Genomic DNA, 16205 nt, shown 5'->3' with positions numbered 1-16205 from the left:
CGAAGGTTTCCAAGTCTCCTTTGTCCATCTATTTAAGGCAGTCCCTGAATGCCATACACAAGTTTACACAGCATATAGTATTTATGCTCAGAAACATAATGCCCCAAACAATAAGAGGATAAAGATTAAAAAACCCTACTCCTATGAGTAAATCATTCTCTTTTTTATACGGAGTTGCTCAAAATGGAGCAGAGACACGAGCAGCAGCCTTGGCCACCGGCTGCTGATGCGACAGTTCTGGGTTCCTTATTGGAAACATCTGGAAGTGCTGAGCCGCTTTGTGCAGACAGGAGTTTGAAACTATCCAATCGTTTCATATCCAAACCAAAGTCCAGTGCTGCAGATTTCAAGGGAAGGAAAAGAAGGGGGGGGGGGGGGGCGGATAAAAAGGCACTTGATCGCACCATATGATTTGTAACTCATCCAGACAAAACTCCTCCTCCTCTACCCACTAAGAGACCTCTTAATGACAAGGAAATCATGGTTATTCTGAAACAGACTGCACTATTGTTATCTGTTTCAAATTACTTTTGCCATATCGTTATGAAACACTGAAAATGATGCAATCTGCAGAAATACTCGGGCGTATTAACGTTTTCAACTGTGGCTCTGATAGAAACTAATGGAGCAGTAGATGAAAGGAAAAAATCCTCACTGTTTTAAGCAAGTCAAACCCCACTTTTGGGCACTGAACACAGGAGATAATAAATTCATCAGACAGTAAGAGGGAAGAATTACAATTTCAATTGCTCTTTTCTTAAAAGAAATCAGCTTTTTGGAAAGCGGTTTCTGAAACCTTTCTGTTTCTGGCACTTGCAAGGATAGACAAAACAACCCCCTTTTTTCTTTTTCCTAAAACTAAATAAGGCAAAGGAAATCTGCGCTCTAATACGGCAAAACCTCTAAGAGGAGCGCGTCCAATCTGGAAGGGTGCACACATCCATCGTGTCTGCTGGGAGGCAGGTCAGCACCGCAGAGAGACTAAGATGGATGCTTGAATGTGGATTTTGAAGAAGCTGCAGGCAGGCAGTTGCTGAACGCTAGTGAGCAGCTCTTGGTAAGGAGCCCGGGATGTTAGATAGTGCATTGCTTATTTTTGCTAGAGTACTGCAAGACTGAGTTTTGTGACCAACCAACTCCCACCCTGCCTGTCCATCCACATCCCCACAGCGAAACTCTGGTCCAGGGCCACATCCCTCCAGCCACAACACAATCCACCAGTGTCCCACCAAAGTAACATCATCTTCATGAGGTGGCTCCAAAAAGCTGGTTGTGATTTTGGATTCCCCTATGAGGCAGGGTGCAAAAAGGAGTCATGGAGAGGGATGCAGACAGTCCCCCGTGATCAGATTCACTGGGATCCCATCTGTGGCAAGCACTGCGCTGCTTGTTGTAAGCGGGAAGATCAGAGATGCAGGCAACAAAGCACAATCCTGGTCCTAAACCACCACTATATCCACCAGCTTGACTTAATCCTTGGGGCAAATCCTCTAACAAACAGCTCAAGATCCGTGAAGGAGGAATGGGAAGGGCCTGGAAAGCTGTCGGACGCACAGATACAGAGAATGTGGTTTGAGAAAATACAAAACCACCTTGCGAGACCTTCAGCCGTTTCCTGACCTTCCCTTTTCTAATATTTCTCAGAGACTTGGTGTACATTTTGCAGGAATTTCTATTGTCCAAATAACCTTCAGAAAAACACAGCAGCTTTGGTCTGCCACAGAGAATGCCTGAACATCCTTCCAGAGGAAGTCAACTGCCCATCTTACTGCTCCCAAATGACTACAGGAGAAACACATCCCACGCGGGAGATTAGCAACCCCTCAGCTGACTTTACATCAGTTTGCAACATCCAGTTCTGTCTTTACCAAAAATAACTGCAAATGGAGATGTCTGGCTGGCTGAAGTGCTGTGGGATTTTGGACCACGCCACAGATATTTATTTAGCCTGTTATGTGAGTTGTGCTTCTTGCTGTCAAACACTGGACATGTTGTTTCGCCCTGTGAATTCCAGCATCCTGAAAATGGGGAGGGGAAAACATGCATGTATGAAGTGGGAACAGTCCCCAAAACAGGCTGCCAAGAAGCACCAGGGCTATGAACTGCAGAAGCAAATCAGTCTCCCAGAAGCAACCTGTGTCCTGTGGGACACTGATCCCATGCTCAGGCACTTCCCACTAGGGCATGGGGTCTAATGATCTACAGATTGGGCAAAACACAAAAAATCATGGAGTATTTTGTAAAGAATAAGACAATATTCAACCAAGACACCTGGATGGAAGATACAGCTTTGGTTTCACAGCTGGCTCAGCCCAGCCTGAAGCTGCTGCTGAAGGGGGTCGTCAGAAATGATGTTCACTCCTTTGACCTCATCCAGCACTACAGTTGGTCGTATTAGCTTAGCTGGTAATGAACATGCAAATTTTACAAGCAAACAATGAGCAATCATCTCTGCTAATCATGGTGATTCAAGCCTCCCCCTCTCGAGGCAGGATTACAATTGCTGGGATCTGGAAAGATAATGATATAAATAGAAGTATTTAAAATAGGAGTTTCAAACCACTAGAAATGTTATACAGTCCACTTGAAACTGATCTGCACAGGCTATCCACCAAATATTTGAAGGCCTGCTAAATCCATAGGATACCCAAACAAGCAATGTGTTGTAACTTGTGCTACAGAGGAGTTAAAACAGGAGATCATTGCATTTGTCTCGCACGCAAGAAAAAGCGAACGTTTCATTATCTATAAAATTCATAAATGCAAAACTCAAAGGGATTTTTCATTTTTATACCATGTGTAATAAGAGAAGAATATTCTGACATCACTGGGATCAATATAGGATACAAGAAAGCACTGATTTACTGAAACAAAAACTTAGGTTCCATTATCCCATACTAACAAATTACAGAAAGAATAAACCTTACATTGCCAGGTATACGAGGTTAAAAATCAGGATGAGCATTTGTGCAGGAAAACAGAGCACCTCACATTTGCAGAGTGCAGAAAACATCACACTGTATTCCAGAATAACAGCATGATACGCATTTCTGTAGGCAAAGGAGCAGGCAGATATCCCCTGAGCCACTCCAGGATGCCTCGCTACAACATGACATCAGTGCCTGACGGATGCTCCTATCTAAAGAACTTATGTATTTAGCTAAAAACAGAGACAGGATAACAGATTACGTAGATGAATTGGAGGATAAAGCGCAACAAAAATGACGTATGGCATCAGTGAGGAAAATTAATAGACAATATAAAAATGACACATCTTGAACTGAGGAAATTATTCAGCTTTTACCATTCTTTCATGCCTCCAGTTTAAGGCCCTGTAATCTAAGTGAAAAACAGAGAAGGGTCATTCAAATGAATAAATCATGCCAGAAAATGATTCAGCTTCCCTCCTCTTTTTTTTGCCTTTCCCCTTTTAACTGAAGTCCCCAGGACTCAGCCCTTGGGAGCACACACGACCCAGTGTATTGTCCCGCCTGGGCACTCTGTCAAAAGGGAAAAAGTTATTTCTTCTTTCATCTTGTAACTTGAAAACCTGGGAGGGGAGGTGGTGGGAAAGCAGAGCACTGTACAAAGGCACCCATATTTCCAGGTCAGGTTTTTTTTGCTTGGCTGCTACTGAAGGCCAGGGATTGAAGACACTGGGGTATTTGTTTTGCCCTTCCAATGTTTCTGTTTGCTTTGTAGGGAGGAGCATCTCAGACCCCACGGATGAGATGCTCTGAGAGCAGCCAAGCCCCCCTCTCCCCAGCAATAACAGACACTCCAGCTCACTCTCCTACCTACACTCACATCCAACCAATATTTTCATGCCCTCTCTACATGCATTTGGAAACTTGAAATAAAATCCAATGCAAACTAGGAGAGAAGGCATTTGGATTCCAGCTCCTGCCTGGGAGGTCTGCATTAGGACCACATGAGTATTCATTTGCTTGCTGTTTTATCCGTTTCCCTGGTAGTCTTCTGTAAAGAATATTAAACAAACATGTCTTTACAGCTCAAGAGCCCAGGAAAGAACGCTGAACCAGTGGAAGAAACCTGGTTTTACCATTTTTTAACCTACTTTTATCCCTCTGGTCTATAGATGTCTAGATGTATAGACGATGTACAGACGATGTATAGACGATGTATAGATGTATAGACGATGTATAGATGTATAGACGATGTATAGATGTATAGACGATGTATAGATGTAGGTGAGGATTCATTGAGTCCACAAAACCATCACTAAGGACCACTATACCAATACATGCTGAATATGTTCCCCTCTTCAGCCCCAGTTTAGAAAACATTCCTAAAGGAATTCCAGGACATAGAACATATGTATAATTAACAGCCAGATATATGAAAGCATTGTCATCAGTGAGTAATTTTCTCAGCTGTTGACACTATCCCAGGAAGATAATGACATACTTATTTCTAAGGTTATAAATTAACATATGGTGCATCTCCTCTACCAACTTATCAAAGATCCCTTTCCAATAACATTTATTGTTGGTAAGGATAATTCCTAACTGGAATAATGGATCCAATCCCTGCTCCCATTCTTCCCCACTCACTGAAAGGTAGGGAATATCCCTGCAAACACTGGGAATGTCAGGCCAATACAGATGTTTAAGGAAAACTTTACATCATGGGGGTTAGTGCTCCCTTCTTTTCGTTCCCCACTGGCAAAGCTGCTCCACTTCCACACATTTAACAGCTTCGATCAATAGATAAAAGAAATGCAAGCCAGTGGACAACCCACAGCAGGGGCGTTGGAACTAGATGAACTTAAGGGCCTTTCCAACCCTAACTATTCTATGATCCTACGATAACGGAGGCCAAAATGTCAAAAAATAGCACCTAATATATCTGGGAGCCCTGTAATTTCCCCAGGTTATCCTTCTGATTCAGACTATCCCCGGAGCTGCAAAAGTCAGCGCGCTGCAGGATAAGGAAAATGGAGCATCTGAGATTTCTCACCAGTGACTATAAGCAAAGGGCTGGTTTTGTTTTCTTAGCAAGAAAGGTGGAAATGTTCTGAAGTTCTCCCTCGAGGCTAAGATCCAAAACATTTCCAAGACTCAGAAGCAAGAAAGTTTTGCAGATAATCAGCAGAACCGATGCCAGTTCAATCAAAGCAAACCAGTAACAGCAACTGGGAGGGGTACAGATTACACAGCACCATTCTGAACAGGGAAAAAACCAATCTTTTTCGTTATGCAATGGTTAAACGATTTAACTATCCCCAGTTAGAACTGCTGACTGCTCAGCAAGTCATTTTGGCTATTATATAGAATTAATCTCTGCTGTTTCTGAAGTTTGCCTTTCGGAGGGAAAAAAAAGGCAACTTCAAAACATGCAAAAATTAATGAAACCCATATGTGGGAGACTGTCATTATTCCATGTTTATAAGAGGATCAGGTTTTGTTAAATGGGCTTATTTAATGCAGACGCATAAGAAAAAATACCCAGCGAAAGATCTGAAAGCTATTGAAAGAAAAATATTTTCTTTGTTAACCCAAGCAGCCAGTAACAAGCAAAAAGACACAATTTCAACTAAAAGCCACTATATATTTTGCTGCAACTTTGTTTACAGCTTCACTGACAGCTTATAAAGTTCTCCTTAGGAGAGAAACATCTCCTAGATATATTTTACCCTTTCATCCCTTTTCACCCCCATACTGTATATGAGACAACCTAAAATTCAATGGCTTATGGAAACATCTGTGGATACAGGCACACAATTTAAACTTTTTTCAACAGCTGTTGTTATTTTATGCTGGTTTTGGCTAGGTCAATCGGTAAGACTGGAAGAAAGCATTAGTCGGGCTCCTTTCCTGACTTTGGTCTCTCTTCAGCTGCTGCAGTCAGCACCCCATTCCCTCTCTTACCTTGGAAGTTCGGGGGGAAAAGGTCTGAACACCCCCCAAGTCTGGTCTTGCTCATAAACCTCAGACTAGAAATAAAGGAAATACAGCTCCCAAATGGGGACACATCTCACTTACTCACCTAAGTACTAGCTTAAAACATTCCCTTTCTGCCCCACACAAAAGGAGCTAAACCCCTAGTCACAGCACACTCCACTGCCCATATCCCTGGCACCCATTCCCACTTCCAACAGTGCTCTGCAATAAACCCCAGGTTTGTCTTGCCTCCCCCTCCTGCTATTGCCCTGCTGGGTCCAGCCATCTGCCGACATCCTCCATCAAAGATAACACACTGTGTATTTTAAGTGCCAAAAGGTATTTTGATGCTCCAGACAGTACTATTTACCAGATATGGAACACACATTGCTCACAATAACACATGCATAAAAACAGAATGTGCTTTTCCTGGGAGACTAATGCTTACCTGAAGAAAAACCATAAATTCAGCAAAAATATCCTATTTTTCAACATTTAATTCAGCTTCTACTTAAAGCCACGTTTTTCAATAGATTCTGGTGTTTTGAAAGAGAAGACACAACTCATAAAGCTCTTAAAGTTCTCTAAAGGTCATTTTTCAGTGTACATTCAAACTGTACAGAGCCAGAGAAAGCCAATACTCCAAGCACAGATTCCCCCCATCCTTGCTCTTTTTAACAGAGAGGATTTGTTTAATCTTACCTTCAAACCTTCTTATTCCCTGCCACGCACTCCAAGTGCCACCGCTGGTACTGACTGAATCGTGCCAACCCTTGCCCGAAAGGACAGTCACAAGAAAAGCCAGTTCAAACAGAAACCACTCATCTAAAGGAGGGAGAGCCCCAGGTTTGCAAGCAGAGGAGATATTTCAGCATTAAAGAATGCTAGGAGCTACTCCAAGACGCAAATTTTTGTTGTCTGGTGCACTGTAAGTCCAGAAAGAAGTTATTTATTTAGTCTATATACTAAGATTTATAACAAAGGCGGAGGATCCATATACACTCTTCTGGGTGCCTTTTGCATCGTTTACAACATATGACGTAAATCTCAGCTTCCTCAAAGACAGAAAAGAAATGACAAACAAGTCTTGACAAGCAAAATCTACCCCTGTCCCCCGAATATCCAGCTAAGAACAAAAAAGCCTTCAGATGTTTCTCTCCAAGTCTCTGAAACACGTTTTAAACCAGAATTTGCAAAATGCCCTAAGACCCATTTTAGGCCATGCAGAAGGGAGCAAAGGACTCACCCTCTCCCCTTCCTTTTTTAACACTGTGGGACCCCAAACTTTATAGTCAATGCCTCCCTTTAGGCATCTGCAGGTAGGAATATCAAGAAATGGAGTAAGCAACCCTCCTCCTTTTTAAAAGCCTTAAAAAAGGTACATTACTGCTCTTTTTCCCATTACATGCAGGCATTTGAAGTTAAGACTTGTCCAGCTCCTCCTGACAAGGGTTAAGCATGCATTTCCTCACCTTGTCACGGTCAGTGAGTTAAAATAAGTGAAACAAACCACCAAGAAACACTTCTTTAATCTCAGCAGACTTGAACAGTCTGCCCCTGTCCATGCCTTTGGTAAGAATCACTGTGATCTGCACTGGAGTGCTTTGGAGGGGCTGAAGCGATTCCTGCGTTCCCAAGCACAAGATCTCAGATTGAAACCAATGCTTCGGAGAACTGCACCTCCAGCCTTTGAAAATGTGGATTTTGGAAATAATATCCCTCCCAACCACTTTTCAGCATTTAATGTGTCCAGCTGTGTTAAGAAACCAAGCAAAAGTTCAGTGTCAAGTAAATCAGGATTATGATCTTCGTGTGATTTATGGAGGTAAGTACAGTCTCAGACAGAAGAAAAACAAGTCACTTGATGCTAAGCAGACTTGGTACCAGGGCTCAGACTAATGAGTTAGTTAGGGCGAGGCTTCACCTTCCTGCCTCTTATCTCACTAGTTGGAAGGACAACACATAAAAAGGGAGAACACAGCCAGCTGGTAAAAGATAGGCAGACCCAGCACCCTGGTATTTGCAAACACAGGATTAGTGTTTGCAGTAGAGAAGATGGAAATGATTCAGGACAGGGAGGCATGCGGTATTTGACAAAGGTGCTGTACTTCCCACAGGTAAGAATATGCTCCCGAATAACTAAGTGCATAAATACAGTGAAACTACTATTATCGTGGCTGTAATGCTATCAGGGTATACATCAAGGTAAGGTCTTTAGGGAGAAGAAATATCTAACTAGGCTGAGAAAATCATAAGCCACACATCAATCTTCTGCAGATCTGAGAAGACAGCAGCATAACTCAGGTTAAACACAGGCTAGCAGCAGTTCCTCTGATTCAAGCTACACAAACAGAAGAGAAAGCAAACAAGATAACCCAGAAATATTGGCTCTGTCTTTTGGATTAAGTCTCTTGGGCACAGCTACCGCCTTCATTTTCACTGACTAAATCACAGGCACTAAGATGATAAACAAAGTAAGCAAGAAGGGAGGGAGCAGCTAAGTTCACCATTGCTTAAGAGAAAATCAGAAAGTTAGCTCCATCAAATACATGCTTATTTAGGCATAAATTTAATGCATAAGTGAAGCACAGAAGGTGGAAGGAGAATCACCTTATTAGCTGTGAGAGACTAAATGCGAAAGAAAGCCTGGTTCAGAATTTGCTCCCATTTGCTAATTCCTATAGAGCTGATGAAGTATATTTTATTAAACTATTGCAAAACCCCGTCACATTCTTGGTCCAGCCTCCATGTTGGGGATGTTCCAAAGCAGAAGTCCAAAACACAGACCACAGGAGTAAAACCAACAAACCAGCGATGGAAGGAGGTAAGCAGCAGTGAGAAGAAACTCTCTTCTTATCCCTTACGCCTACCTGCTTTGGGGACCCAACAGAAAAATCATTACTGCCCATGCTTTTTACAGCATCTGCACTTGGAGATACCACCCCTTCTCCAGTGTGACTGATGACTAATACACATCTTCTACCAAAATTCAGATGTTTCCTTTCCTTGAAAGCTTTGATGAATTTGCTACTGTGACACTAAAGACAGCTACGGCTGAACGCGGCCAAACACAACACAGTGCGCTGCTCTGTCCCTGAGGGGTTTAATTCTGACTTGCAGCTGCTTCTGCTCAGCCAAACCCAATCCCTTCCATACCAGTCAAGTGCTTTTCTTTTAGATATCCTATGCTCAGATACCATATCACACTCAGTCTTTCTGCAGACTGAGATATTTTAATCATCTACTGCAACACTAACCATCTATTCTTGTCTCACAATCCCAACCTTAATGACCTTTCCATCACCATCAAACTGCCCCATACTACTGCTCTGAACACCACAGACCAGACAGCAGGGAAGATATCCCTGACAAAGCCAGAGAGGAGTCAATCTGCTCAATGTGAGCAAAGATGCTGCATGGAAAGAAACATCCAGTTATCATCCAGGCTTTTATCTCATCTGATGTTTTAACAGCAGTTTGATACCAGAAACATTCCATAACACAGCTGAGTCACTCTGGGACACACCAGGATGTGTGCAGGACACCAAGCCGCTAACTGCAGTGAAAAAAATCTGCGATTTCCATCTTTGCATTAAAATGGTACAATAAGGGAAGACGGATAATCTAAAATGGTGCGTGCGTGGAAGGGGAAGGCTGAGAACGATAACAGAAAGGGGAATCTGTGCAACTACCATGAGACTAAATGCTTTTGATTCCACGTTTCCACGGAAAGAGTTTTAACAGTACTGGGTAAAACGCCAAATAAGTTTTCATAACGATTCACACTGCATGAATGGAAACACTTAAGTACAAGTACTCCTTCTAATCTGCACTCTAGCTCTACACATAGCTCTCTCTCCTTTGTCCTTTACTTTTTCCTTCTTACTCACAGCATTCTTTTCATCCCTTGCTGGAAGATTAAATCAGAAATGCCATGCCTGGATAACTCTACAGCCTGTTACTCTTCAGCAGCAGCCAAGAGTCCTGCTCATCTCAGACACTTGTCCCTGTATGGGGACTCTCAGATTGCACCGATTGATTTGACCTGTTAATGTGGAGGTATCGCACAAACAGGAGTTATCACAAACACGGCAGGAGGTATCACACAAACACCAAGCCCTTACAGACCTCCAGTGGTCCAGAGGCCAGGCAATGCGACCCCACAGCAGTTCTAGCACTGTTTGGCAGTTTATGTAGAGCTGCAGTGTATCACTCACAGGACATCTACTCCTGATGGCAACACTGGAAGCAAACGGCTTTCCCAAATCCTAAAAAGATACTTAAAAACCCCTGCCACATCAAACAGTGGTGAGTGTAGCACCAGTCCTTGAATCCTTGCCAAACTCCAAAATACATCTATGGTAATATGATTAATAACCTATTTCTCATATGAATGAAGTTTGCCTCTAAGGCAGTGTAACTACCAATGAACTACAGCAACTGTAAGTCTACAGTAAAAACACCAATGCTGGCTCCTTTGCATTGCAGGGTGCAAAGTAATAGAATGGAGTTAGAGAGATTCCTTCAGAAGGATAAAACCCCAGCGATGTGATACACCAAAGCACCCACTTGTAACAACGCCGTCTCCATCAAAAAGTCCACATTTGGTCTCCCATGTTATCTTAATTTCCTCTACATTTAGACGAGGAATTCAGTGTGCAGTAACCATGTCTACCATACAACAGTTACACCACAAAGCTTTAAGAGATCTCAAACACAAATAAAAGAATACATATGATACAGGAGATTGAATCATTCAAAACTAACACAGTATTTTCTTTCTCCAGGTACAATATTCAATGCCAGCATTCCTTTGCTACAGTAACAGTTTCATACACCCATTATTTTATGGATCCATACTTTCAGGGCTACATAAAAAAAAAAAAAAATGAATGCATCTAACCACTGGAAGAGAACTCCAAAACCAGGATTTTCTATGCTGGAAATCCTTTAGCTCTGAGTTTTACAAACTTTAAGTCCTGATCCTAAAAAGGGCCTCAGAAAATGACTTTAATACACTGATGCTAAATAATTTGTATAACAGAATCCCTCTGAAGAAAGCCAAAAGCAAACATCACAGAAGATTTGTAAATACTAAACAGTTGTCTTTCATCTACATCCATCTCTAGACTACAACGGGAATTATACACAGCTCTGCCTTTAAAGCAACAGTATTTGCAGATGGTAAATAAAATCACAGGTAGCTCTTGATGCTTTTAACAAAAAGCTGAGGGATAAACTTCCTTTGCAGCTGATACTGGGAAGATGGCAGAGTCAGATGTTTTATTAGGGGAAATTAGGAAATGATGGAAAAACCAGGGCTACACACAACAATCTCTAAACAACATTGCAATGGTTGAAGGGGAAGGTGTAGGGGAGGAGAAGGAACTCACCATCGCTAGAAATCAGCAAGGGCTAGCACAAGCCCTGCAGCCAGTGTGAGCCACAGGAGCGGCGCGGGCACCTTCACCTGCCCCGTCCTGCTGCAGGCTCACACCAAGCCAAACCTGGGAGCAGCATCTTTGGCTGAGTCGGGGACTTGGCTCGGTGTCTGCGTTCCTGCTTCTCTCGCTAACATCCGTGAATCCTGTGTCTGGGCTTGGACACAACTGTCTTGAGCTGAGGATTAGCAGCATTCAGGAGAAAAAGGCATCGGAACTGCAGCACCAAAGCAATTAAGCACAGGACAAAAAGCCTGACACAGTAACTGTAGAAACGCCTTCCTGCTACAGATTTCAACGCATGAGTAATAGCAAAGGCCAAACAAGAATCCCAGCCTGGTTTGAATCTCTTTTTATTTCCCCCTGCTTCTATTCTATTCTATTCTAACCTATTCTAACTCCCTGCAGCACATACTGTGGACTGAGCTGTTTACTCAGCAGCACACAGTACAGATGGTAAAACCCAGAGCAGTGTATCCTGCACAGAGATGAATTTACTGTCTGACACAATTTCCTCCTACATCTTTCGAGCCCCTGCTTTGAGCAGCCGGGGCAGACACAGGATGCTGGTGGGTGTGAGAAAGGGCCTCAAGGATGACTGGCCCTGTCCTGATGGGTTTGTGTGTGGCACCCTTTAGCATTAACTCCATGCTTAGGGCAGGTTCTTTTTTGGCTGGGTATTTCCATGTTTACTGTAGCTACAGGACAACATTTACAAAGAGAGAGTTACACAGCCATTTTAAAGAGGCACAGCCTATTGCTAAGGCTGCACTTTCCACGATCAGGCCCCAATCACATAATCAGCCACACTCACTCTGAAATTGCCCATGCTGTTAGGAAGCTTCCCACGCCGACCTGCAGGCCCTCTGGAAAAAGGGATTTGCAGCCACCATCCCATAGTACATGGTACACATATGCAGATGGAGAAAATGGACTTCAGTGCACACAGACAAGTTGAATTGCGTCCGGTTGTCATGGTGGGTTATTTCTTAAGAAAAGAAACTGGAGCCTGCACAGCTATCAGAGCCCCTTGCCTTGCATCACCAACAAGGTTCAGCAGTTTGGAGCCATGAAGGCTCTCCTCCTAAGGACAGGCCACTAGATGGGGGTGACACTGTATACCTTGGCCACAACTTTCTCTATTACCTGCTGACTCAGAGAAGATAGAGAAGATAGATTTGGAACACTGCAGCAGAGAGGTGGGGAGGAAAATCTCTGGATCCTCCACACCTACTGTGCATCCCAACACCCATCCCAGTGCTGCGTGCGTCTTTCTCCCACAAGCCCTCTTCCACCCAGTCCAGGCTACCCCTTCTTCCCATCTCCTACAGCCCTGCCATCCCTGCCCCCTTCCTTTGCACACCCTTCTGGACCCTGACCAAACTGCTCCTACTCTTCTCCCTGCAAAGCACAGACCTGGAAGTCTACAAAGCAAAAGCAGTGGGCAACAACAGGCCTGGGGCTGCGTCCTGACAGAGCATCATGTATCTTATCCATAACATCTTCCAGGGAAGAAGGTTTCCTAACCTCCCTAGGTGGTCTTGCGACAGTTTGATGATGATAACAGGATGTTTTCTCAACATCCAGCCTAAATCATCTTGGCAAATTAGCAAATCAGTAAATTAAGCTGCCATGGAAAGCTGGGGCTTTAATAACCACTATTACATGTTGGCAGCACGCTCGATTGCACAATAGTTTTCTTTTTGTTGCACTGAATAAATTTAATTCTTTCAACCTCTTCTCAGGTTTCTTCATCTTCTTGTTTTGCCTTCTGGACACTTTCCAGTATGTCTGTGCCCTCCCTGGAGCAGGGCACCCAACCCCTGGTTTGATGACACTGATGATGCCGCCGCAGTGCCACACATGAGTAAATCACCTCCTGCACCTTATGGAGGGCACTCCTTCAATATAAATCAAAACAAGGTTTGCCTCTTTTGCAATAGCCTCTTGATGATGATTCATTTGTGATCCACTAAAAAACCCTCAGTCTTTTTCTACTCATCCCTCTCCAGCTTAAACCTGACTTAATACATGTGCAGTCTGAGTTCTTTTTGCAAATGTAACACTCGGTGGTGGCTTTTATCTCTTATCTGGATGCACTCTCCAATTTCATAAGGTCACTCTGAACCCTGACCCTGTTCTCCCAAGTGCCTGCAACCCCTCCCAACCTGATGTCATCCGAGAGTGTTATGAACATACTTCCACCTTCCAAATCATGCCTGAAAATACTGCAAGTCTTGCCCCGGAAAGTGACCTTGCTGATACATCACACGTTTCTGCACTACTTGCATCAGTGGCATTTAGAAATACCACTTTAAGCTGGTAGGCTGCAACTTCTGGAAATACATTAATTAAAAACTAATTCATGTGATAAAGGTAGGATGCATTAAATTTAATAGGAACTAACTAATGAGATTTATAAATACAAGAAGGCTGCTTCCCTGCACTCTCTTTCTGGGGTCAGCCAGCTACAATTTGTCAGTCACAGGCTTAGACAACCGAAGCCTTCGGATGAACCCAGCAGCACAACCTTATCCATCCTCCACATGAAGACAAAGATTCAGCAAATAATGAATCATAACTGATTTCTGGGATCAACACAAGAAGAGAAGTATATCAGGGTACAGCTCATTTCATACTGTCACTTTCATAATGCTGGAGCACCATTTCTGAACGATTTTAACATCACACTATGCAGAAGCCAAACCAGATTTCTCATCTGAGTTAAGAATCCTAAGTTACTCACTTAAAAAAATGCTAAAGTCTAATGTTAATGGATCACCCCAAGTTATTGCCCCAGCTCTACCCAAGATCCCCAGACAAAGCAGGAAGATAAGCACCAGAGGAGTTCCGGCAGGATGGGCACCCACCGCTCAACATGAAAGGAGCTTGGGAAATGCTGGTTTCAGAATATCTATAGCTGGACAAATACAGCCACTGAGAAAACATTCTGGCCAGTTAAAGAGACACTTTCCCATTTTAATTGGAAAAAAAACTATTTTCCTACTGTTTTCAGTGCTTATAACCCTATAAACCATTATTTTCCTAACATTTTTCAGCTGCAGTTTTCTGACATGCACACGAGCCTCACTCAGACAAAGTGTGAAACAACTACAGAGGACAGCATGTGCGATGTAGCACACGTAACACTGGCATCACAAATTCGGCTAATTCTCAGCCTTTAGAAGCCAACTCATGAGAAGTGATTTTCCCCCTTTCCAGTGTGCTCAAATGTACTGTCACCCAGTCTGACTGCACTATATATACATATATATATATATATATACACACACAAGAAGTTGCACTTTTTAAGCTCCAAAACATGGATTTTTTTAATAGTCCACAGCTTTCCACATTGCATATTTATATATATGGACAACAATGCAAAATCCTCCCCACGAACCAGGAGTTAATGCAGTTCCCCAGGCCCAAACCTGCTGACGGCACCCCTGAGACTGCCGAATCCCTGCAGCTCCTGACCAGGTACAAGCAACAACAGTTCTATTTGCAACCAGTTAAGAAAACCACTTTTACTAACCACAAAATGGCTCTGTAATGAGAAGGCAATGAGCACCTGAAAGACTTCTGGCTACAGAAAGAGCCAGCACTAAATAAAGCAGAGACAGGACGTGGCAGGAGATGCACACTTCGCAATGGCTTTCAGCAGCCAGCTCCCTGCCCAACCTACACGTGTGAATTAAGCTCTATTTATAAGCCTTTCACTGATACGTATTTTTTTAAGTGACCTTAATATAGTGCAGTTGTTATTTTGTTTCTGTTGAACTTAGCAACAGGAAACCCTGTCAGTCCTGCAGCAAACTTTCCATTCCCCTGGCACTCCCATTCCTGCACCAGAAAAGCCAGATTTCTAAAGAGGTGGTGGACGGGATGGGAGGGAGAGGAAGAAGAGAAGCAAGCACACACACACAAAATCAAAATGCCTGTAAAACATGCAAAATGGAAGCCAAATTCAATACGTTCCATTTTTGGTTTTCCCCTGTTTGAAACAAAAAGACAGTACCCTGATTTGCATTTTCTAAAGATATCTGACTTTAGGACTAGATACCTAAGTATTAGTCATGAAGATTATTAAAGGGTTAGTAAAATCAAATCATCAGCATCTTTGCACTAATGCACTCCAGTAATAAAAGACCTACTTATCAGACAGCAGAAACTTTAGCTTGGAAAGTTACTTGCTCTAGTCACTGGCTAACTCACCCAGCAAACAGCTACAGAAATGAAGCCTTAACTTGTTAAAAACATAATAAACCTGATTTTATTACAAGCTTTGGCAAGGCTCTTCTGCCGCCTAAAGAGCTTTACTGTGGGATGAGCAAAGTTTTTTGTGCTCCACCCTGCAATGTTAGCTCATCCCCGCAGTATTTTCTCTTTTAACAGCTTCATAATGGTACGCTAACACACAAACACAGCTGCTCAGCAGCAACGTGCACTGACAACTTGGCATTTATAAAACACTTTCTTCTTTAGGAACAAGAAACTATATATAAACATCAGAGCAAATGCAAATCCAGCTTGGAAAGATAAGACAAAAAAAAACCCTGCTCTTGATAAAGCAGAGTATGTATTAGGAGTGCTTTAAAGCAAAATTATGTTCCTGTCAACCCAAATATTCCCATTTTTATCCTAGATAAACCTTAAATATGGCAAAGCAAAGGTAATCAATTGATTTTTGATGCCTGGCATGACTTTTTTTACACTGTTTCACCAACATAAGGAATAGAGGGTGTCCCCCCACATTTAATCCCGATGTCTTCCCATTAGTAACTTTTCTTCCTGCAAAGGCACTCACGCTGTCAGCCAGTGACATCTTTAGACCTCATAGTCTGTGCACACACGAACA

The 16205-nt window shown here is 42.9% G+C and overlaps 1 protein-coding gene across 9 annotated transcripts in view; it reads right to left on the bottom strand.

Moving 5' to 3' along the window:
- AKAP13 (A-kinase anchoring protein 13) overlaps window positions 1–16205 on the bottom strand; it is a 212980-nt gene that overhangs the window by 77795 nt on the left and 118980 nt on the right. The gene's annotated exons all lie outside the window — the stretch shown is intronic.

The sequence above is a fragment of the Lathamus discolor genome, chromosome 8 (assembly GCF_037157495.1).
Source record: "Lathamus discolor isolate bLatDis1 chromosome 8, bLatDis1.hap1, whole genome shotgun sequence".
Taxonomy (NCBI): domain Eukaryota; kingdom Metazoa; phylum Chordata; class Aves; order Psittaciformes; family Psittacidae; genus Lathamus; species Lathamus discolor.
Note: the sequence above shows the minus strand (reverse complement) of the source record. Positions and strands in the feature narration are given on the sequence as shown.